At 37.1% G+C, this 24,074-nt stretch overlaps 1 protein-coding gene and 1 long non-coding RNA gene across 3 annotated transcripts in view; both read left to right on the plus strand.

Annotated features, from left to right (window-relative positions):
- The window catches only part of NLK (nemo like kinase), a 147,110-nt gene that overhangs the window by 24,005 nt on the left and 99,031 nt on the right, over nucleotides 1-24,074 (plus strand). The gene's annotated exons all lie outside the window — the stretch shown is intronic.
- LOC125113814 (uncharacterized) lies at nucleotides 615-22,948 on the plus strand. The gene is made up of 3 exons (XR_007131609.1): nucleotides 615-2,169; nucleotides 3,675-3,677; nucleotides 22,704-22,948. It is a non-coding gene; the product is annotated as an uncharacterized LOC125113814 (long non-coding RNA).

Here is a 24,074-nt window from a genome sequence, read left to right on the forward strand (position 1 = left end):
AAATACCATTATTAAGTTTCCTACAATACTTGATGATCTCGGGGTGAGGGGGTGGGATGACTGAAGATTCTTGAAGTGAATTTATAGGTTAAAAATTTTGTTAATAAAAAAAATCAAAACCCGGATCTGTATAATGTTTTAGGTAAACGTTTTAAATTTTACTGAAATGTACTATGATGTCTTTGGATAATGATGAAAAATTTAACTTTAAAGCCATATGTGTTGAGTAATTAACATAATAAACTGTGTTAAATACCTTTAGCAAAGATTATTACATTATGACAGATTGACAACTGTTTTACCTTTAAGACAATAATCATGTCACCCCTTATCTTTTTTTCCATTTCTTAACGTTGTCAGTTTGGTAACACACTGGAACGCTTTACCCCCAAATAAACTAAATAGGTGAGTAATATTAATGTCTGGTGCTAGCATGCTTCAACTATAAAGCTTAGTATAGTCTCCAAGAGGAAAAGTCATTTAAAATTGAAGTCTATTATGTATACATTTTTCTCAATCTCATTTTGTTTCTCAGGGCTTGGGTTTTTGAAACAAACCATTTTGCTGTATCTTTCGATCTTTATTCTTCAAAATTCAATCTTTAGTCTTTATTCTTTAAAAATACTCCCTAAAATGCTTTCCTGAGAGAATTTCCTGAAAGAAGAGATAATTTTATAGTCTGAAGTTTTTTTTATGTTTTGTATTTGTCTATATAAAGAAAATTTCTAATTCTTTTCTCTAGCAATGTTTGTAGAGTCACAGTTGTTGGAAGATTTATCCCGTCACCCTCATGAAAGTTCAGTTAGTCATATGGAAGATCTTATTCTCTACTCTTTTTTCTGGAGCTTTTATAACAAGTAAGGGGTTAGCAGAAAGGAATCATGACAAGATGAGAAACCCTCTCAGTGCATTTGGGAGCTAATATATAATTAAACTGAATGAAATGAGAAAAGAGTGTTTGTTTACCTGTTGAAAAACTGCACGCCTTATGAAAAGTTAAGGCAAAATAATATTTTATGGAAAAAACGCTACCAAAGTACTAGATCCATTCTTTAGCCTTTTAAATCGTTTTAAAATCTGTGATTTCATTTGTAGTTGGGTGAATGTCCAGATTTAAGATGTCATAAGTAATTTCGTGATTCTAAATATGACTTTGCAACCTTATTATTGATAACTTGGACTATAACATAGAAGGTTTATCAAATTTCAGATCAATAAGAGCTAGGGAAGATGGCTAGCCTAATAGATGGCAAGTTTTGAGAGAGAGTGCTCTAAGAATGATGGGCAGAAATTGACAAGCGGAAATTTAGTAGGGCTAAATGTAGATGTGAATTTAGAGTCATCTTTAAGTTAGCAGACATTTATTGAAGACCTGTGCACTAGGCTTTGAGCGCTGAAGACATAGTGAGAACAAAATTAATATATTAAGTAGGAAAGGCAGACATTAAACGAATCTCCGGAGATAATCTACCTAAATTCACTTTATGCTATTTATTGGCCGTGTGACTTCAGGCAAGTTGCTTTAGATCTTTGTGTCTGTTTCCTCTTCTGTAAAGTGGGTATTATGATGGTACCTACCTCAGATTTTTGTGAGAATTGAATCAGATGATACATGTAAAATGCTTGGTGTAGTGCTTTGCCCATAGTAAACACTTAATAAATATTAGCTATTTTTATTGTTACCTATTAGCACTTAACATCTTTGTTTTAAGGAGGAAAACAGAGTGGTCATGGGACCTAGTCTCAATTTGCGAGGCCAAGAAAGCTCCCCTGATACAGTCCCTACCTTGAAGAAGCTTGTACTTGAATCTTTAAAAACAAATTACAGTTAAGGTATACATACAGATAGGTCCAGGGTACTTATTACTATGGGAAGATATAGGTGAGATACCCAGGCCCTAACTTAAGGGGGCAGTTCTTACAGCATTATATTATGAGTGATAGCAGTGCATTTTTGGTAGTACAACTAATTAGGGAAGTGACGTATCAGTTAATTTTGATGGTGAAAGGTCAAGGGATGAGGGGGAAGGACTGCTCAGAAAGAGAAAATTCCATGGGGACATGAGAGACCATGGTATGTTTGGGGACATGGAATTCACTATAACTAGAGTGAAAGATGAGATGGATGAGAGTAATTGCTAAGAAATGAGATTAAGAAGGACCTTGTTTGTATTTACTTATTTATTTTTATTTTAAAATGTATTTTTGGCCGTGCCAACGGCATGCTGAAGCTCCTGGGCCAGGGATCAAACCCACGCAACAGCAGCAACTCAAGCCATGGCAGTGACAGTGTTGGATCCTTAACCCGCTGAACCACCAGGGAACTCTCCTTGTTTGTATTTTAATATCTTCAGATTTTATTTGAATCTAGGAAGCTATTGAATAAGTTAGACTAATGATTTAAATTATCAAATTTCTTTTTCTGTGGTGCATAGACAGTACTGAGAATGGTTTGCAGTAGGAACAGAAGCTGGGAAAAGACAGCTCTAGTACTAGGTCACTGCTATTCCTAGGAAGGACCACAAACTATTACAAGCCAGCAGTGTTGAAAGTACCTTTCTGCTTGCTTGAGCCTCATTTCTAAATATTCAGAAACTTGTATGGCAGTTTGACATAGTTCATGGTTTATAATCTTTGCTGAACTTTGTGTTCTCCAGTGTTACACTTGTCTCAAATCAGTTTTTTGTTTTTGCTGTTTTTTAATTTTATGGCCACACCTGCGACACATGGAAGTTCTCCAATCAGGGATTGAATCTAAGCTACAGCTGCGACCTACACTGCAGCTGTGGCAATGCCAGATCCTTTAACCCGCTTGCACCGGGCCAGGGATCAAATCTGTGCCTCTGCCATCCACCCAAGCTGCTGCAGTCAGGTTCTTAACCCAGTGCACCACAGTGGGAACTCCTCGAGTCAGTTTTTTTTCCTCCACTTCGCACAACAGCTATTTCAGATCTCTTTCACTCTCCTGAAGTTCCTCTCCCTCACTTTCCACAGATGATTTCATCTTCTGTTTCACAGAGAAAATAAAGCCAAAGGATGGAGGAGCTGGATAACTTCCTGTTTCACCCACAGACAAACATGTGTTGGGGTTATTTAGCTTTCCTCCACTTTTGCCTCCGGATCCTGTTTTCTTCGACTTTTTTCTGGGAGTTTGTTCCATCTATTATCATCTCTTAGGTTTTCAATCTCTCTCTCTCTGCAGTACCTTTCCCCATATAACTTGTTCAAGGGTCACCCCTAAATTTAATCTTTATCATCCTCTAGACTACCAACCTAACGTTTCTTTCCCTTCACAGCCAAGCTCCTTGAAAGATGAGTCTTCAGTTATTATCCCTACTTTGTCACTGTATGCTTCTTTCATACACATATCATACAGCTTAAATTGAATAAAGGACCAGTGACCTAGCATTAACTAGCAGCTAGGTATCCAATCCAGTGGGCACAAGGAGCTTGCAGACTCCCGCTCGGATCCCGAGTTGCTGTGGCTCTGGCGTAGTCCGATTGGACCTCTAGCCTGGGAACCTCCATATGCCGTGAGAGTGGCCCAAGAAATGGCAAAAAGACAAAAAAAAAACCCAAAAATCTACTTCCTTTTTTAGAAAATAACTTTTAAAGTGAAGTTTATTGAGCATATTGAAGATAAAATTTTATGTGTTGTTTGGTAAATTGTTCAGCTGGTCATACTTAAGGAGAGATTAAGTATGATTAAACTGTTATCTGTCTTAATACCTCTAGAGGGGCTAGGGTGGTATGATAATGGAACAAATGGAGGTTTAGTTCCCAATTCTAGTTTACTTTAAAATTATGGAATATGTAGACTTTTCTGGAAGCAGAACTCTGGAACATCAAAGGTGATTTTTGCCTTTGGGATGAAATTTTCAAAAAAAGTTTTTAAGAGTGTTTCCTAAATGACTTTGTTGTTTTGGGAGGGGATGGTGGTGGGTGGTATTGTTTCCTGTTGATTAAATTTCAGTCTCTCTGTGGTGAATTACATCATCACTTTTTGGGCTATTATGTACTTGTCCTACAATAGAAAAAATAGTGGTGTCTATTGGAGAAGCTAATTTTACGAACACATATCCCTTCTCTGCCTAGCATTCTTTCTCATATTTGAAGATGTAAAGATGAGGAAAACAATTTTAAGTGGTAGTAAGAAAAAGAGAAAGAATATGTGGTAGACAGTGGAGAGTACAGACAAGTTGTCAAGAAGACCAACTAGAGCAGAGGTTGGGATGACTCAACAATAGAGAACAGCCCAGGTCAGAGAAGAGGCCAAGAGAAGGTGCCAGTACCAGAGGCTGGGGGATGGACAGCAAGCTGGTTCATGTCACTCAAAGGAGCATGTCTCATGTGTAAACATTATTCTAATAATCCACTTGTCATTTTAACATCTCCACAGTTGGGACTTTTCTTTACAATCAGTTGTATTCCGCAGTGTAATAAACAGTGTGTATGCTCTTCCTTTTTGGTGGTACATAAAATAATGGCACATTTACTGTTGGTGCCATCTTACAGTTAATGAACTATGATATAACTTTACATTGCTTGTAAGGAGGAGCCTTGGCTGTTTTAACCTGTTAATTTACATTGCGTGATTTGGCAGCAAAATCAATTTTTAAAAATGTTCAGAAACTAAGCATTAAACTGAAGCAGACAACTGATTCTTGATGTTATTCCAATAGAAACCTCCTCTCTCTAAGGTAATTTGTGTGAAACTAGCAACTACTTTTGTAAAAGATATGCCATTGAACAGGCTGTGCTTGCAACTGCCAGAAATTCTGAATCAAATGTAAGTAATCACTAGAAATGAAAGTAACCTTTCCCCATTTGTGTTAGCTGTGGGGCTGTTTCCATGCAGCACCTACATGTATAGGCAAGAACAGTTTGTATGGCAACTTCTTAGCTTTGATTAACCAGCATCTCTATAATTTGTGCCTCAAGTTTGTCTCTATTTTATATTCTTAATTTCTTTGAAATTTTGATGTAGCTGTCATGCCCAGACTTACTTGCTTGACAAAATTGGGCATTTGAGTGAAAATGGCTCAACTTAAAAACTATTTTTGTTTTTCCTCTTTTGCTTTGACTGCTCTAAGACTCATAGCCAAATGTGCAGCCTCTTCAGTTAAGAAATTATAATATTTTAGCTTATGTTTTGTGTATAGACCACCTTCTAGACTCCCCCCCCACTTCTTAGCTTTCCTACCCATTTTTCTTCCCCACACTTTTACCCTCTCTCTTTTTAAATCTGCTGCTTTCTTAGCTATCTTCCATTTGTTTTGGAATGGGGTGGATATAAATACAAACTGAAAAAATCAACAAACAAAATCTATCTTTTAAAACCTTTTTCGTGTGTAGTGATAACAGCAAATTGAAGCAAGTGAAGTGAAAATTACATTTTTGTTTTCCTTTTTTCATATGTGTCGTAAATGAAGGGAGTTGTTTCGAAGAAAGAAGAATTTTATTTTGCTGACATTTGTGTGTTTGGTGCCTAAAAAGGCTCGTGGGTTGTTTCAAGTTCTTTCTAGTTTAGAGACCAGATATTTATTTATTTATTTATTTATTTATTTATTTAATGGCTGTACCTTTAGCTATGAAAGTTCCCAGGCCAGGGGTTCAATGAAAGCTGCAGCTGAGGCTTATGCCACAGCCACAGCAACACTGGATCTGAGCCACATCTGTCACCTACGCCACAGCTTGTGGCAATGCTGGATCCTTAACCCAGAGCGAGGCCAGGTATCAAACCCACATCCTCACAGAGACAGTGTCAGATCCTTAACCCACTAAGCCATAACGGGAACTCTTGAGAGACTGGATTTTTTTTTTTTTTAATGATAATTTAAAATTTGAATACTTCATGAGAGAGCTATATTCTTTTCTAACAGAAAAAGTGCTTTTCTCCTGGCATTTCACCTGAGAATGGAGAAGGTGGAAGAGTACTCTCATTTCTGTGTATGTATTTGAAGTTTAAAGTTAATTATGTGAATCAAATACAGAGAAACTGTGGTTTATTAAACAGTGGGGTGGAGAGGGTTAGTGATCATTAATTAGTACATGCATTTTATCCAAGCTCTTGTGCTCTATCTTACCAAATTGAGTCCAAAGTGATAATTGGACTCACTTCAGCTCTGGCATGTTTTACTCTCTCTTCCTATTTTTTCTGTCTCTGACTAACAGTGCAGTATGAAAGATTGCAAACTCTAGTCAGAGTTATATACAGTTATATATTAATCTAACACTCTGTGTTGTGTCAGCTCTTTTTCTGTTGTTTCCTCTTCTTGGTGCTTTCTTTTGTTACTACCTATGCCCCCTTCCTTCCTTTTCCTATTCTTACCTTTCTTTGCACTTATCTTTCTTATACTAGATACAAACCTATACCTCCTTTCCCTGTCTGCCAGCCCTTGGGGACAAAAGTCATTCTGGAGACTTGACTCAGAATACTTATAATTACTTCTAAGGCTGTTGGGCATCTGGCACTGGAAATTAATCTAAAACATTAATCTAGAGGTTAAAATCAGGCATCTTGATCAATTCAGTACAGAGAATATGCTTACATGAAACCTTGCATTTAATATGGAGGGGAAGAATAAGAAAATGTTTGGAAACATGTCCATCTTCTTGTTAGTGATATGGTATTATTCATATTGGAGATGATAAATGGATTCTAGATTTTCATGTTTGATAATGTTAACCTTACATTATGTTACTAGCATAGTTCTCTCTCCTGTAAGCTTTGAAAGATTAATTCTTTTTAACAAACACAGAGTCACAGAAAATTCTAGTCTTAAGCATTTTGTAATTTGGACTTAGGGAACAGAGTTCTTACAAGGATGTCCTACCTTAAAGTGTACACTCGATATTTCAACCCTGAAAAGAATTAGCAAATAAAGTGGCATTGAATAAAGCTTATTCATGCTTCTGTTCATGTAGTCAGCTAAAATTACGAAAGGACTGTTTCAATCCAAGAAGTACTGTACATTATTTTTTTTCTCCTAGAAAGCATAGGTAATTACTTTTGGTGAAGGTAGCTGAATGCGAGGTTAGATCATTGCATATCCAATAGAAGAAAATTAAAATTTACTTACTAGAAGATTTACTAAAGTAACATGCCTTTTCCCTGAAATAAAAATGACTGTAGAACCTCACTTGATTATATTATAAAATAGATCATATTACCATTTTAAAAGTTAATAAACTTTATTTTTTTAGAGCATTTTTTATTCTCTTTCAACTCCCTGCCACACCAGCCCTCCCCACCATCAGCTTCCCATACAAGTGTGGTACATTTGTTGTAACCGATGAATCAGTTTTGACACTTTATTATCATTGCTGAAAATCCACAGTTTATATCAGGGTTCACCTTTGTGTTGTATATTCTGTGGTTTTTGGCAGGTGTATAAATGACATATCCAACCTTAAGTATCATACAGAATAGTTTTCACTGCCCTAAAAATCCTCTGTGCCCCACTGATTCATCCCTCCCTTTCCTGCATCCTCTCGCAGTAACTTATCTTTGTACTCTCTCTATAGTTTTGCCTTTTCCAGAATGTCATATGGTTGGATTCATATAATATGTAGCCTTTTCATATTGGCTTCTTTCACTTGGTGATAGGCATTTAAGGGTCCTCCTCTTTTTGTGGCTCCACAGTTCATTTCTTTTGAGTGCGAATAATATCCCGTTGTCTGGATGTACCACAGTTTATTTATCCATTCACCTATTCAAGGACATATCAGTTGCTTCTGAGTTTCGGTAATTATAAATAAAGCTGCTGGAAACATTCATGTGCAGAATTTTGTGTGAACATAGGAGCACAATTGCTGGATTGTATGATCATATTACCATTTGAAAAAAAAAAGGAATTATAGAGAACAAACCAAAAACCTGCAAAATCTTCCTCTTGGTAGCAATAATAAACCTGCTTCAGGGAGTTCCCATTGTGGCGCAGCAGAAACGAATCCGACTAAGAACCATGAGGTTGTAGGTTCGATCCCTGGTGTTGCTCAGTGGGTTAAGGATCTGGTGTTGCTGTGAGCAGTGGTGTAGTTCGCAGACTTGGCTTGGATGGATCTGGTGTTGCTGTGGCTCTGGCGTAGGCCCTGGCAACAGCTCTGATTTGACCCCTATCCTGGGAACCTCCATATGCTGCGGGTGCAGCCCTAGAAAAGGCAAAAAAAAAAAAATAAAAAAAGGGAATGTAAGAGAGTTCCTGTTGTGGCACATCCATGAGGATTCGGGTTCAATCCCTGGCTTCGCTCAGTGGGTTGGGGATCCGGCATTGTTGTGAGCTGTAGTGTAGGTCACAGACACAGCTCAGATCCCATATTACTGTGGCTGTGATATAGGCTGGCAGCTACAGCTCCAATTCAACCTCTAGCCTGGGAACCTCCATATGCTACAGGTGCGGCCCTAGAAGACCAAAAAAAAAAAACAAAAAAAAAACCACAAAAAAACCCGGTTCAAGAAGCTGTCGAAGACTTTTTGGAGGAGTCATTCCAGCTGCAGCATTAGTAAATTAGTAAATCACTGTCGTTGTTGCCTTATAACAGCATTATTGCTGTGTTCTCTTAGCTGGTCTCCTCCTTCCACTTTCACCTACTTTCCATTTTATTTTGTACTCATCTGGAGGTTTATTGGAACACTAAATGGCGTGTTGAGTGTCATAAGCCTAGTAGAGTGCCAGAGTCAGAGTAGTCATTAAATACTTGGTTGGTAGTACCTCTCTCTATCTCATTCTCTCAGTTTTTTTTTTTTTTTTTTAAGTTCATTCACAGCCCTAGCACGGCATTAAATGGCCCCTAAAAACCAACCTCACCCTCTTTCTCTAGATTTATTGTCCATTAGGGATTCTTTTCTTTTTATTTGTTCAATTTTAAAAATACATAAAAATTGCCAGTTGGTCACTTTTAAGTGTACAGTCCAGTATTGTTGACTGTGTGCTCAGGGCTGTGTAACAGATTCTTAAACTCTTCATCTTGCAAAACTGAAACTCTATACCCATTAAACAACAATTTTCCCCTTGCCCCTAGCACCTGGTAACCATGTTCTACTTTCTGTTTTATGAATTCGACAACCTTAGATGCCTTATATAAGGGGAATTACACAGTATTTGTCTTTGTGACTGGCTTATTTCCCTTAGCATAGTGTCCTCAAGGTTCATTCATGTTATGCTCAGGAACTCCTTTTTTTTTAAAGCTGAATACTATTCCATTTTATGCACCATTGCTCCTTGAACAATACAGGTTTGAACTGCGAGGGTCTACTTATACACAGATTTTTTTTCAACAAATAGTTTTACAGTACTGCACACTCTTCGGTTGGTTCAAGCCTCAGATGCGGAGGGCTGACTCTAAAGTTATATGAGTGCATGTAGGGTCCACACCCTTGACCCCTGCATTTGTACAGGGGCCACTCGTACCATATTTTCTTCATGTGTTCTTCTCTTGATGGATGGATGCTGCTATATCTTGGCTAGTAAATAATACTTTAATGAACATGGGTGTGCAAATAACTGTTTGAGATCCTGTTTTCAGGTTTGTTTTGTTTTTTTTTTTTTGTTTGTTTGTTTTTTTTATATATGTATGCACATATACATGAAGCTGGATGCGTACCTTACATCATATACTGTACTGTTTTCCCTAGTAGCTGAATCATTTTATATAGTCACCAGCAATATACAAGGGTTCCGGTTTCTGCACATGCTCACCAGCATTTATTTTTTTGATAGCGGTCATCCTGATGGTGTGAGGTGATATCTCAATATGGTTTTGCATTTCCCTGAACGATTTGTGCTGTTGAGCATCTTCTCATATGCTTGTTGGCCTTTTGTATATCTTCTTTGGAGAAACGTCAAGCCCTTTGCCTGGTTTTTTTTTTTTTTTTTTTTTGTCTTTTTGCTATTTCTTTGGGCCGCTCCCTCGGCATATGGAGGTTCCCAGGCTAGGGGTCCAATCGGAGCCGTAGCCCCTGGCCTACGCCAGAGCCACAGCAACGCGGGATCCAAGCCACGTCTGCAACCTACACCACAGTTCACGGCAGCTCCGGATCGTCAACCCACTGAGCAAGGGCAGGGACCGAACCCGCAACCTCATGGTTCCTAGTCGGATTCGTTAACCACTGCGCCACGACGGGAACTTCCTGCCTGTTTTTTAATCGAGTTATTTTTATTATTGTTGAGTTGTAGGAGTTATTTATATATGCTAGATAGTAACCTCTTACCAGATACATGGCTTTGCAATATTTCCTCCCATTCCGTAGGCTGGCTTTTCACTCTGTTGATTGTTTGCTTTGCTGTGCAGTTTTAAGTTTGATGTAGTCCTATTTGTCTTTTTATTTTGTCACCTGTGCTTTTGGGTGTCACATGCAAAAAATCATTGCCAAATCCAGTATCATGAAGCTTTTTCCTCTAAGTTCTTTTCTAGGAGTTTTATAGTTTCAAGTCTTAGATTTAGGTTTTTAATCCATTTTGAGTTATTTTTGTATATGATGTAAGATACGCATCCAGCTTCATTGTTTTGCATGTGTATTAATCTAGTTTTCCCAATATTATATATAACCTGTAGGTCACTGTCTTCAGAAGGTCCATGAATCCCTGAAATTGTGTGCAATGTGTGTGTGTTGCGGGTGTGTGTGTGACTCTTTCAGAGGATCCTTTAACTTTTAGCCAATTCTGAAAGTGATCCCTAATACTCACCCTCCCCCACTCAAGGCTAGGAACTGATAGTCTAAAAGAGGTAATTATTTACATTTAAATGTATCATTAAGACTGGCCAGGGAAAATTCTGGTTGTCATTGGAACATAGCATCTTTATGAAAGCAGTGTAAGTTCATGCTGCTAATAAAGTGGAGAACCTCAGTGAGAAACACAATGGGATGGTTCGAAGTGTAGCATCTACAGACACTTTAGTTCTTCTGTTAGTTTGCAGTATCTCGTGAACCAAATTGGCAGTTCGGCATAGTATATACATATGTATATATGTCTTGCCATATATTTTGAAAGTTTGTTGAAAACAGAAAACCGAGCATCCAGTGTTAGAACTAGTTGCTTATTATTTTATTTTTTAATTGTATACTTTTTTTTTTCAAGGAACTTGATTTCTCTAAGTAATCAGTCTCGTTTTCAGATATGGATTTTTAAAGAATAAGCAATAATGAATAATATACATTCTTGGACTTAATTATAATACAACATTAAATGAATTTTAAAAAATTAGAATGTCCACCTTCCCCCACTGCCCTCCCCAAAAGTAACAAATATAAACCACAAAGAACTGGAGGAAAGTCTCTTCCATGTGGGGCAAAATTGAATAAAGCTTATCTTTGCGCTTTACCCTGAAGCCTCTCTGGTTAACCTTTCACATAGACTGATCATGTATATGCAGCAGAAGCAAATGTAGTCAGCTTTTAAGTTGATTTGAAAGTTTCCCGTTATCATGTTTGAATTTGATATTGACATCTCAAGCAAGTTCTGTGTCCCTAAGCAAATCACCCTTTAGGAGCTTGTGTTAAGGATGCTTTTATACCCTTCATCACTGAAAGCTTGTCACCTGCACAAGGGGAAGTCTCCCCCTTCCCTGAAATTCATGGTGTTTTGAAAGTTTGGCTTTAAGTAGAAATGTTGCATCTGCAACATATTACGATTGGCTTTTTCTGAGAGACCCAGCCAAAAGAAAGCAGTTTTCTGTGTAATCTCGTATTTTTTTTAAACATTATTAGCTTTTAAAAAGAAAAATAAAGGGTGCTAGCATACATAGCAAATAAAATTAATTTGAGTCACCTGGACTTGTAAGAAAATATTTTGGCAAAATGCATCCTTGCAAGTCCCAGATGCCTAATTATGAGTTTCTGCTGATATGTTCATCCACCATATTAGCAGGATGCCTCCCTGTCCTCAGGAATAGAAGCTGGGAAAAGGGTGGATGAGGTTAAAAGGAAAGCAGAGTGCCCTGTGTTTCCTGCAGCTCTTCATATTGTGGAATCAGTTTGTCTTGTGAGGTGAAATTGAAGAGCAGAATTTAATGTTGACCTCTAAAGGTGATGGTCCAAAAGGGTTTATTTGTCTTCCCTAAAGCCTGTCAGTTTTTAAATCGAGTAGAGTACTTTTGACTGTAAAAGCTTTAAGAGGTAAACATTGAGAAACTGCCTATTTGTAATTACTGAGTAACGTAACATATGCAGGTGCACCTCTCAGAGTTTTCTCATTTATCCTAAAAGTTACACCCAAGTAGTCATTAGAAGGGAATTTTTAACCATTAAAAAAGGCTGTACTGTGTAGTTAAATGCCAATGTGGCCCTTCCTAAAAATATTTTGTTTGATCATAAAAATTGTATGCAGAGAACTATTTGAAATAATAGTCATGTGGTTTAGAAGTAAGCAGAGGAACATCCTTATGTTGTATATTAAATCTGCCTTTTCCCATTTGTATACCATCTCTTAATATTGCTTGATAAGTAAAAAATTATCTCATATTAATCTTCCATTTATTTTCAGAATTACGTGTACCAATGCAGATGCTTGATTTCTAGAATGTAATTGTTTTTGTTTACTTAGAAAAAAATTCTTGATGTCAAGGATAAGTGTCTGTCCGCTAATGTATGTGACAGTGCCTAACACAATGCCTTGTAGGTGATTGAAAAATATTTGTTGAATTAATAAATTAATATATCATACTTCTTTGGATAACACCCCTAAACATGAATTTGTATGTGGAAATTTTGATTATTTTTTAGCCAAGTATGGTTTTGGAATAGAGAAAAATATGATTTTACGTGATATTGACAGGAAGTTACCTTTATATCACATTTAGAAAGGAAAAGGGTGTTTGATTATTATGTAAATTTGAAATATAGAGTTTAAGCCTTTGTAGTGAATGTTAACCATCAGATGTCTAGTTCCCAGCCCAGACCTGCTAAATCCTAATTTCTGAAAGTAGAGACGTTCATTTTTAAAAGCTCTACCAGTAATTCGAACATATATAATTGTTTGAGGTTACATTTTAGGATAAAGCAGTTAATCATTGCTTTGTGTGATATGGATTTTTAAATATTAGGAGTTTTAATACAAGCATGAGCACAATAATTATTTTAAATTTCACTGGCCATTTAATAGATATGATTATCTTCCTTTTAGAGGTAGTCATTTCATATTGCCAAGTAACTATGAAAATTCTTTGTATGAGCTTTGAGTAATATACCTATGTGAAGAGAAAATACAGAAATAGCAGAGGTTTAAGATATGTTGGGTGTTCACCAGTGTCCACTCCCCCAACACGTAACTTCCTGAGAACTGCTTATTGAACAATGCAGAGCACAAAAACAATTGTGGAAGAAATAGAAGATACATTAGCCCAGTATTTGAGAAGATTAAGGGGTCCATCAACATGTTACGTGTAGTGGATTTAGCCCTGGATTCAGAGTCAGCAACCTGGCTCTCATCTAAGTTCTGCAGTTAGTAGCTACGTGACCATGAGCACCTTCTTTAACACCTCCTAGTATATTTTCTCATTTGTAAAGTGAAAGTAAAAGAACCTACCTTGCACAGTTATCATAAGGATTAAATGAGATGCTGTATGTAAAAATGTTTAACAAATGGTAGGTAGTAATGTTGCAGCATGCCTTCACTAGCTTATAGGGATTAAATAGGTTTCTTGAGTTTGAAAGTACTGTCTTGTTAAGTGTCTAACCCAGAGTCTGAAAGCTGATTAAATGAACTGGGAACAGAGAGAATTCAGCTGCCTAACTGCTAATCCAAAAAGTGATTTGTGAACAGGACTAAATGTTCTGTGTCATTCCTTTTTGTATCTTTTGCAGTATTGTGAGTACGACACAAATCAGTTTCAGTGCACACAGTATTCAATATATGATCAGAAATGTGTCGCTAGGAAAATTGCCTTATTTCAGCTGCTCAAAATTTATCTCATTAGATAAAAAATTATCACATTTTATACTTTTCTTCCCCCCCATTGACACTATCCTCTTAGCACGTTTTCCGACTGATACTCATGGAGAATATAAAGTTTACCTCAATCTGCAAACAGGAATTTTGAATACTCCCTCCCCCTACCAAAAAGGGCATATTTCACAGCATCATTCACAAATAAATAAATACATTTAAACTTAAGGGAGGAAGTATATATTTCCGTTATATTTATTCTGGGTAGATAACTACAGCTTATTTTTATCATGTTCTGAGCTCAAATGAGTACATTTGAAATATATTTTTGTAACATAAGATTCAGAATACTTGGGATGTTTACCTAGCTAACTGTGTTGCATTAAAAAAAAAACCACTGCTTCTTTCTTGTGGAGTAGGTGTATTAATTGGTTAATGGCGATTGTTTACTTGGCATCCACAGCAAATATCTATTCTGATATTCCATAAATAATAGAATTGCCATTTTTTTCACTAAATCAGTTTTTAAATACTTTTTAAAGGTCACTACAGTTTTTTTAAAACTAATATGGTTTTTAAAAATGTAATTAAGAAATTTACATAGTTTAAAATTAAAAAAATAAAACGGGTTAACAAAATTTTCTTCTTTTGTCTATCTCCCCAGTCACCCAGTTTTACCCCTCTTAGAGGCAAAGAAAAACATACTAACTAGTTTCGTTTCAAGGATCCTTCCTGGAAATCACACAATTCCATCTATATTTTATTGGACAAAATCTAATCACCTGGCCCCAGCAGCTGCAGAAGAGAAGGGAAATACAGTCTTTTAGGTGAATACATTGTGCCTTGAAAAAAATTGCGGTTCTTTCTTAGGAAAAGGAGGACATGCTGTTGGATGGCAGCTAGAAGTCTTTGCCTAAGATTGTTGTGATTTATACCCACCAACAAAGTATGAAAATACAGTTTTTCAGTATTGTTGTTCTGTTACTTTTTTTCCAAGCATACATAATTGAATTTGTGTAAGTTAAAGAACTTACGTTTTTTGCCTTAACTTTACAATCTAATTCCAGCATTAAATGTCACTCTCATGAAGTTAGAAAGACCTTGGTTACACATACATCTCATTTTAAAAGGAGAATTAAAATGATATTTAGTATATCTGCAAGCATACTTTTTATAGGGATTATGGGTGAATCTTTTGCTTTTAAGCAGAGAAAATATGTTTTCACAGAGACAGGAAAGTTAACCACCTTCATTTATATAAAAGTTACTACCCCATTTGGCTTTTTAACCTTTTGAAAGACTGCCTATTGAGAGAAATAGTTTTGGAAATGTGGGTCAAAGATTAATTAGAGCATGAAAAATTGGTATTTGAATTGAACTCCAAAGATTTGGTTATATCTTGATCCTTTTGTGTGTCTTACACTCCATCCTCATCTGTTTCCCTATCAACAGCCCCATCTACTACTTTCATTAGTAGCTAAAATAGTCCCGTTGGGAGTTCCCGTTGTGGCTTAGCAGTAACGAGACCTACTCATATCCATAGGGATGCAGGTTTGATCCCTGGCCTTGCTCAGTGGCTTAAGGATCCGGCATTGCCATGAGCTGTGGTGTAGGTCACTGATGTGGCTCAGACCTGGTGGTGCTGTGGGTGTGGTGTAGGCCAACAGCTGCAGCTCTGATTTGACCCCAGCCTGGGAACTTCTATATGCTGCAGGTGTGGCCCTAAAAAGCAAAAAAAAAGTCTCATTGCTTTTATTTCAGCTAGATGTGGAATGGCTAGATAATATGGTTGTGTATATATGTATAGCTTTTTACGTTCACTTTTCCAGAGTGGTTTTACCATTTTACAGCTCTAGCAGTATGGCTTCCAGTTTCTCCACATCCTTGCTGACAGTGAGTAGGGCCAGTCTTTTAAATTTTAGGTATGTAGTAGTATCTTACTGTGGTTTTAATTTGCATTTTTTTCTAATGACTAGGGATTTGCTATTTGTATATCTTTTTTGAAGTGTCTGTTCCGCTCGCTCCCTATTTTTGTTCAAATTGTGTTTGTTTTTATTGAGTTTTGAGAGTTATTTTCACATGCTCCTCATTCCTTTGTGTAGTTCCAGGCTTTTGTCTGTTAATATTTTCCTTCTGCTTAAGGACATCCTTTACTATTTCACAGAGTGCAAGTCTCCTGGTGATGAATTCTTTTATCTTTTGCATGTCTGAAAAAGTCTTTATTTCATCTTTGGTTTTGAACGTTATTTTTGTTGGATATGGAATTCTAGGGTGACTTTTTTTTTTCATTTTTGTACTTTAATGTGGTGCTCCATTGTCTTTTCACGTTGTTGTTTTCATTGAGAAATATGCTATAATTCTTATCTTTGTTCCTCTGTATTTTCTGACTGCTTTTAAGATTTTCTCTTTATCAGTGGTTTTAAGTAACCCCCCCAGTTTTATTGGGATATAAATGACAAACAGGACTGTATAAGTTTAAGGTGTATAGCATAATGACTCAAAAATATTGTAAAATGATTACCACATAACATCCATTATTTCATATAGATACAAAAAAAAGGAAAGAAAAAAATGTTTTTCCTTGTAACAAGAGCTTTTAGGACCTACTCTCTTAGCAACTTTCAAACATACCATGCAGCAGTGTTAACTGCGGTCATCCTGTTGTATGTTAAATCCTCAGTATTTATTTATCTTATAACCAAAAGTTTGTACCTTTTGACCATACCTTCATCCAGTTCCCCCACACCCTACTCGTTTTTAAGCAATTTGATTGTGATGTGTCTTGGTATAATTTTCTTTTTTTTTTTTTTTTAGGGCTTCACCTGCAGCATATGTAAGTTCTCAGGCAGGGATCGAATTAGAACTGCAGCTGCTAGCCTACACCACAGCCACAGCAATGCCCAGATCTGAGCCACTTGTGATCTACACCACAGTTCAGGCAATGCCAGATCCTTAACCCACTGAGCGGGGCCAGGGATCGAACCGGAATCCTCATGGATGCTAGTCGGGTTGTTACCATTGAGCCACAATGGGAATTCCTTCTTCATGTGTATTCTGCTTGGGGTTCAGTGAATTTCTTGGATCTATGAGCTTATAGTTTATTCATATGGTAGATTACTGTACTATACATAAAATAAGTGAACTCGATCCAGCTGGATCAACATAAATAAGTTTTAAAAATAAGGCTGATTGTGGGGGAAAGCAAGTTATATGTAAAATGCTTAGGGAGTTCCCATTGTGGCTCAGCAAGTTACGAACCTGACCAGTATCCATGAGGATGCAGGTTCCATCCCTGACCTCACTCAGTGGGTTAAAGATCTGGTGTTGCTATGAGCTGCAGTGTAAGTCTCAGATATGGCTCCGGTCCTGCATTGCTGTGGCTGTGGTGTAGGCTGGCTGCTGCAGCTCTGATTCGACTCCTAATCTGGGAACTTCCCATACGCTGCAGGTGTGGCCCAAAAAAGAAAAAAAAAGCTTAGGCCAATGTGATACCATTTATGTAAAAATTTAGATCAATAATTATATACCTTTTTATGGAGATAATCATATGTATCACAGTTTTTAAAGTATGAATATCAAGGATTCATACCAGAGTCAGGATAATGGTTAACTCTGGGGAGGGATAGGCAATCTTTTGATGCATTTATAGCATTTAATATTTTAACAAAATGTATCTGAAGCAGATGTGGCAAACATTTTATCTGGGCACTGAACACATGAGTGTCTAATTTCTGTGTTTACATTTATGTCTGAAATAGTTTATCTCTGATTTAAAGAAAGGTCTATCTGGTTCTTATAGCTTCTATGGCCTCATTATAGTAAATATAAAATAAGTGCACCCACATAAATCTCATCCACATGGCTGGTTACATTTTGGTAAACTACCAAATAGAATATTGGTAGATAGATATATTCCCATAGCTATATATATATATATTCCCATAGATATAACCTATTTCCAGTTAGTCTCCTTTAAAAAGTAATGACCAAAATTTTCACAGTATTCTATAAAATAAGACTATCAGTTCTGTAGGACTATTCCTTTTCCTATTAGGAGACCCTTGTTGATTTCACTTTGCAATATCCCAGAAGACACATTGCAAGATTTATGGTATTTAATCCAAGTGAAACAGGTCATACTGGGTAATGTCCCCTTCTAGTTTTTTTTTTTTTTTAAGTGATACTCTTGTTACATATTTACCAAAATGAAAAGCCTTTGTCATATTGGCATCAGATTTGTTTATTTATTTATTTATTTATTTTTGTCTTTTTGCCTTTTTTCTAGGGCCGCTTCCGAGGCATATGGAGGTTCCCACGCTAGGGGTCGAATCGGAGCTGTAGCCGCTGGCCTGTGCCAGAGCCACAGCAACGCGGGATCTGAGCTGCATCTGCAACCTACACCACAGCTCACAGCAATGCCAGATCCTTAACCCACTGAGCAAGGCCAGGGATTGAACCCGCAACCTCATGGTTCCTAGTCGGATTCATTAACCACTGTGCCACAACGGGAACTCCCAGATTTATTTTTTTTTTACAACTATTTTGTCCTTTGTGTGTTCTGAATGTCATTTTTATTATCTTTTGAAATGTTGCAGGAAGGTACTCCTTGTTGAACAAGAAAGACCTAGAATTATAACTAAGAGTATGTAAGTTTTTCTTAAATGTGCTGCCAAAGAGCAGAACCTCTTGGAATTGGTGACATATAGCACCTGCACAGTGGCTTTTTCTTCCCATTTCTAAAGTAAAATGCTCCTCTGTCAGGACCAACTTCAGTCTCACGCTTTTGTATTAATGCATTAAGACTGGTGTATGGTTTGTAGCTTTAAAAATGGGGGTGGGGGGTATGTGTGGAGAATGAAGGGAAAAAAAAAGGAAGGCTTGTCAGCATTTTTTGACTTGGAAAAAGAATTTAGGTAATTGAAATGTAATGTTTAATATGTTAGTATCAGAAAACTTGTAGATACACATGTTTCTTTACAACAAATAAAAAACCTGTCTATAACATTTACTCACTAGTGGTGGTTCTTCCATTTTGATGATACTCATTTTCCTCTTTGGAGGAAGTCATAGTTGACAAAGGAATTTTCTTCTTCCCTTTAACTACATATATTTTGGAACACTATTTATGATTTTTCTTTCCCTTATGTAAAGTTTTTCTATCCTCAAGCTCAGTGAACAGTATTTAAATAAAACTCCTTGTTTTCTAACTAGCTTTACATTAGTGAAGCCCTACCTTTCCACAAGCACCTACTGTGTAACAAGTGGTAGAGAGATAAAGGTGACACAAAACAGAACTGTCCTTCCTTGTGTAGAAACAGCTAAGAAACTAAATGGTTTAGTTTCTGTTGTATTTTTTAAGTTTTCCTAATCCAGATTTCTGAGAAATGCTGTCTCCCAACTAATGAATAAAACCGGCTGGGAAGGGAGTTGGAGGGAGGAAGGAACATATATTAATGAAACAAAGGACTTCGGTTTCTTTGAAATATTCTTGTGACCAGATGCTGGAAAAATATACAATGGATGTCTTAAAAATAGTTCTGGCTCTGAAATACATACATACTTAATGAAACCAAAATTGAGCGCTCCTAAAGTAGGCTGATCTATATATAATAGCATTTCCAAAAGTAGAGCTTTTGTGGGCGGTCCCCATTAGCTCTTCCTCCTTGTCCTCACTGTCTATTCTCTTACTCCATAAGCTTATCAAGAGGAGCAATTTATAATAAAAAGGAGAATTCTGTGAAATGTAATTGTGGTCAAAGGGGTCTTTAGAAGGTGTAGAGGGACAGCTTTGTAATTGCTGCTTCATAGAACTTCACTGAGTTCAGAGAAAGCAGCCTGGTGTAGAAAAAAGGACGCATACGGTCTGAGTCCAACAGACTTTAATCCAATCCCTGTACCGCCATTTATTCTCTGTGACCCAAGGCAAATTTGTTAACTCCTTTGCGCATCAATGTTCCTTTTTGGAAAATGAAGGTAACAATCTTTCCCATGAAAATTGCACATCAAAGGCTCTCACTATTCATTTATTTCATTTGTTCAGCTAATTTATTGATGCTGCACTAGATTCTTTAATGGTTTCTGCTAGTGTTAATAATTGATGAACCTTGTGTCAGGCCTTATTCAGCTGTCAGACTGCCTAAGTCAGGATATGGTCTGCATTAGAATACATTAGAGGAGTTCCCTCGTGGCTCAGCGGGTTACAAACCTGACTAGTATCCTTGAGGATGCGGGTTTGATCCATGGCCTTGCTCAGTGGGTAAAAGATCCAGCATTGCCTCGAGCTGTGGTGTAGGTTGCATAGGTGGCTTGGATCCCGCTTTGCTGTGGCTGTGATGTAGGCCAACAGCTGCTGCTCTGATTCAGCCCCTAGCCTGGAACTTCCATATGCCATGGGTGCAACCCTAAAAAGAAAAAAAAAGATTACAAAAAAATGACTGTTGCTCAATAACAAGGGTAGCAGAAAGAAGCTACAGTATTTTTATTAGAAGATGATAGATTCACAAGTTTTGCCAGTAGCAGTTGTAGTCTCATCAGAAGATACTTAATAACCTCCGAACAAGTAAAATGATTTGTTTTTATTTATGTGAAGTGAAATTAAGCTCTCTGAAAAAGCTGTAATTTTCGACAAGTTCCTAGAATTTACTATAGAGGGAATGGTTAGATTCTTTCTTCAGATTTCTGAGTAAATACACCTCCAAAACAAATCCCAAAGCAGTTTCAAGCCCAAGTAGTTCGAAAGGTGACATCAAATTGTTCCCGTCCTAAGAAGGTAAAAGCAAGAATACAGTTCCATAAGGCTGCCTTTCTCTTTTGTACCTTTGAAATTACTGTCATGGACATAGTTATAAATAGTGCATTATTAACCCACCTATAGCCACTTAGCCTTTGCTAACTGAGTCTAAGGCTTACATTCCAGAAAGGGAAATAGTTTGGGGAGAGGTACGGGGAGTTGACAAAGGAGCTACTGCTTTGCATCCATGATAGTATATAATGTAAGGTCAGTCATAAAGAGATCAAATATCTGAAAAAGATTATTTTAGACTAGGAATTTGCCGGAGGGACAGTTTATATTGTTTATGATCTGGGAAGGGAAGGAGAGGCGAAAGCTAATTTTATATAGGTAAACATGAGCATCTAGTAAAAGTCGGTATGAGTTGAGTCTTTTAGATTATAACAGTTCATCTCGATCTAGCAAAAAAGATTTCTTGGCTCACATAACCAGACCTCAAGGTGCATAGAAGTAGAACTAGCCTTAGATATATCTGAAATATAAGACTTGGATATTATCAGGATTCTTGTCTCCTTGCTCTTTTTCTGCAAATTGTGATCATTTTCTTGAATTGGTTTCTCTACATGGTAGAGATAGCTCTCAATACACATCCTTACAGCTCTTTAATGAAAGAGGAAAGGGAACCTCTCCTAGCTCCAGGGAGTGTGATCTGCTTATCAGACTAAGATAAAAAGGAACATTGGGGAAAGCATAAGTAATAGCCATAAGCCACCTCAAGTGGAAATTGTTGCTATGTGTGCTAGGAGAGGATTGTATTCATGGGAGAAGAGACTGAGTTATATATGTTGCTTGTAAATCTCACGCTATACTCCTGTTGCTGCCTCCCAGGCTGTCTTCTTGTTTTATCTTTCTTTCCCCTGAACTATGCAGTACCCCTCAAATGAGGCAGGTAGTCAACTTGGACAGTCACTTGGACGGTAGCGTATGCTGACCATTCTACATGGCAGTGAATCCAGTTCATTCCATTGGATCAGTGGCTTCTGCGTGTGGTGGGTTTTTTTTTTTTTTTTTCCCAGACTGTAACACTTATAGTTGTGGAAGAAATTTACAGTTCTTTGTAAAAGATGCCTCTCTCTATGCAAGGCTCCCTTCTAGAGTCAAGGATCCTACTTGTAATTATTTAATAGTCAAGGGCTATAGCATATATAAAGTAATATGTTGATAAAATTCACTTCTTGATCAGGATGTAAAGTGTCATAGGATTCTAAATTTTCTGCTGTTAAAATAAATATAGTTGAAGTGATTGTTCCATTAGTCTCCCCCTCCCTTCCACTCCCCCTAGATTGCATCAGTCCTTAAAGTTACATTTAAAAATTACATCAATAGTACAACCAGATGGCATTCTGACACTCGCTGTAAGTATTCTAGGATTTTCTAAAATAGCTGGCTCAAACAGAAAAGTCATCTTCCCCCAAGGATGTTCCTGTCCTTTTCTCTTGGTTGTGTATTCTAACTATTGCTCTTTTCTTAAAATCATAAAACCAAAATGGAGAATTTTCTAAAATTTCCTGTGTGTCTCCATCCAGTTCTTTCTCATAAATGAAGTGTAATGGCACATTCATGATGATGCCTTACTTTTAAAATAATGATATTCAAGAAATTGTCAGCACAATCATTCTTTTATAGGTCAAGAAGATACATCTTTTGAAAAAGTTGAAAAAGAATGGTAGTTACTTAATCAGAATCTAGTTTAATTCAGAAGACTCTAGTTTAAACAGCGTTCTGTGTCATAAACTTCCTAACCACTGTACTACAGAAACAAGGCTTAATTGAATAGCATTCTGTACCTCACACCAACTCACTGAAAATAGAAATTGTTTTTGAGGAGGGTGACAAAATACAGGAGTTCTTGATTCTACCATGTAAGATTATAATTTCACATATGAGAAAAATGTACAATATAGTTTACTTTTACCCTATTTGACATAATTAAGCATAAAAAAATGTAGGCTGACCAAAATCTTGCAGAACTGCTATTATTGTGATTCTGTTGGTATAGGCATTTCATTTACAAATAAAATGTTTAGGAGTTCCCATCGTGGCACAGTGGTTAACGAATCTGACTAGGAACCATGAGGTTGCGGGTTCGATCCCTGGCCTTGCTCAGTGGGTTGGGGATCTGGTGTTGCCGTGAGCTGTGGTGTAGGTCGCAGACGTGGCTCGGATCCTGCATTGCTGTGGCTCTGGTGTAGGCCGGTGGCTACAGCTCCGATTAGACCCCCAGCCTGGGAACCTCCATATGCTGTGGGAGTGGCTCAAGAAAACGGAAAAAGACATAAATAAATAAATAAAAATAAAAATAAAATGTTCATAAACTTTCAAAAATGATCCTGTGGCACAGCTTAAGATCTCTGGATTTAAGGGAATATAATCAAAGGAGTACTGAAGGAGGAGAAAATGTTGGTCAGCCATTGCATTTGGGCTGAGAGGTTACCTGAACTTTATTATTAGAATCTTGACACATGGGCATCAAAAGAGAAACTTTCAGTGGGCCACTGATACAAGTCAGTTAACAGCAGCCCCCCCCCCCCCCGCCCCAGATCTTGAAGATACTGCTCTAGTTCCACACTCCTATGTCTGTTTACAAACAGTAGAGAGAAAAGGAAAAGAATATTGAAACATCATAGTTCCTTTGTGGCACATCAGGTTGTGTGTCCAGCATTGTCACTGTAGCAGCTCCCGTTGCTGTTGTGGCCTGATTGATCTCTGGCCTGGAAACTTCCACATGCCGTGGGCATGGCCCCCCCCCCCCCCCCAAAATATTGAAACATTTTTATTTTCCTCAATAAAAGAATAAGGCTCTAATAAAAGTTTACTTTTACAGTCACTGATGTCAAGAAACAATTTAAGAAGTCCCTTACTATTGGCAGATAAAGAATCATTTCCTTTTCTATTAGAGAATAAGAGGTTAGTTTTCTTCCAGCACTTGCCTTTTAGAATACCTGAGTGATAAACTCTGGGATCTAAACAGTGTCAGGATGGAGCCTTTCCCTTGTTTAATGCTTTGCTTTGTCTGACTGTGTCTTATATGTAGCCACATCACATCGCATCACCATCATCTCCAACCAAACTTAATTATAGTTTTACTCTTCTCCTGATGAAACTTTGATTGAGGCAACTGCTTATATTTCACTTTGGTTTGGGATATAGCTTAACTTAAAAATTAGGCATCAAGGTAAAAGGGCCACACTACAAGTTATTTTTCTCTTGTAACTTCTGAAGTCAACGGCACAAAGATAGCAAAGATATAGCAAAGATAGTTCAGATAGTCAATTATGGAAAAATAGTAGTGTCTAGTCTCTATAACTGACCATTTCTCCTAAATGTAATTATTTCCTTTAAGATTTAATAAATGAATTTCATTTCTTGTGTTTATTTGTATATTCAACTTATTTTCT

This window comes from Phacochoerus africanus, chromosome 14 (genome assembly GCF_016906955.1).
Source record: "Phacochoerus africanus isolate WHEZ1 chromosome 14, ROS_Pafr_v1, whole genome shotgun sequence".
Classification (NCBI taxonomy): Eukaryota; Metazoa; Chordata; class Mammalia; order Artiodactyla; family Suidae; genus Phacochoerus; species Phacochoerus africanus.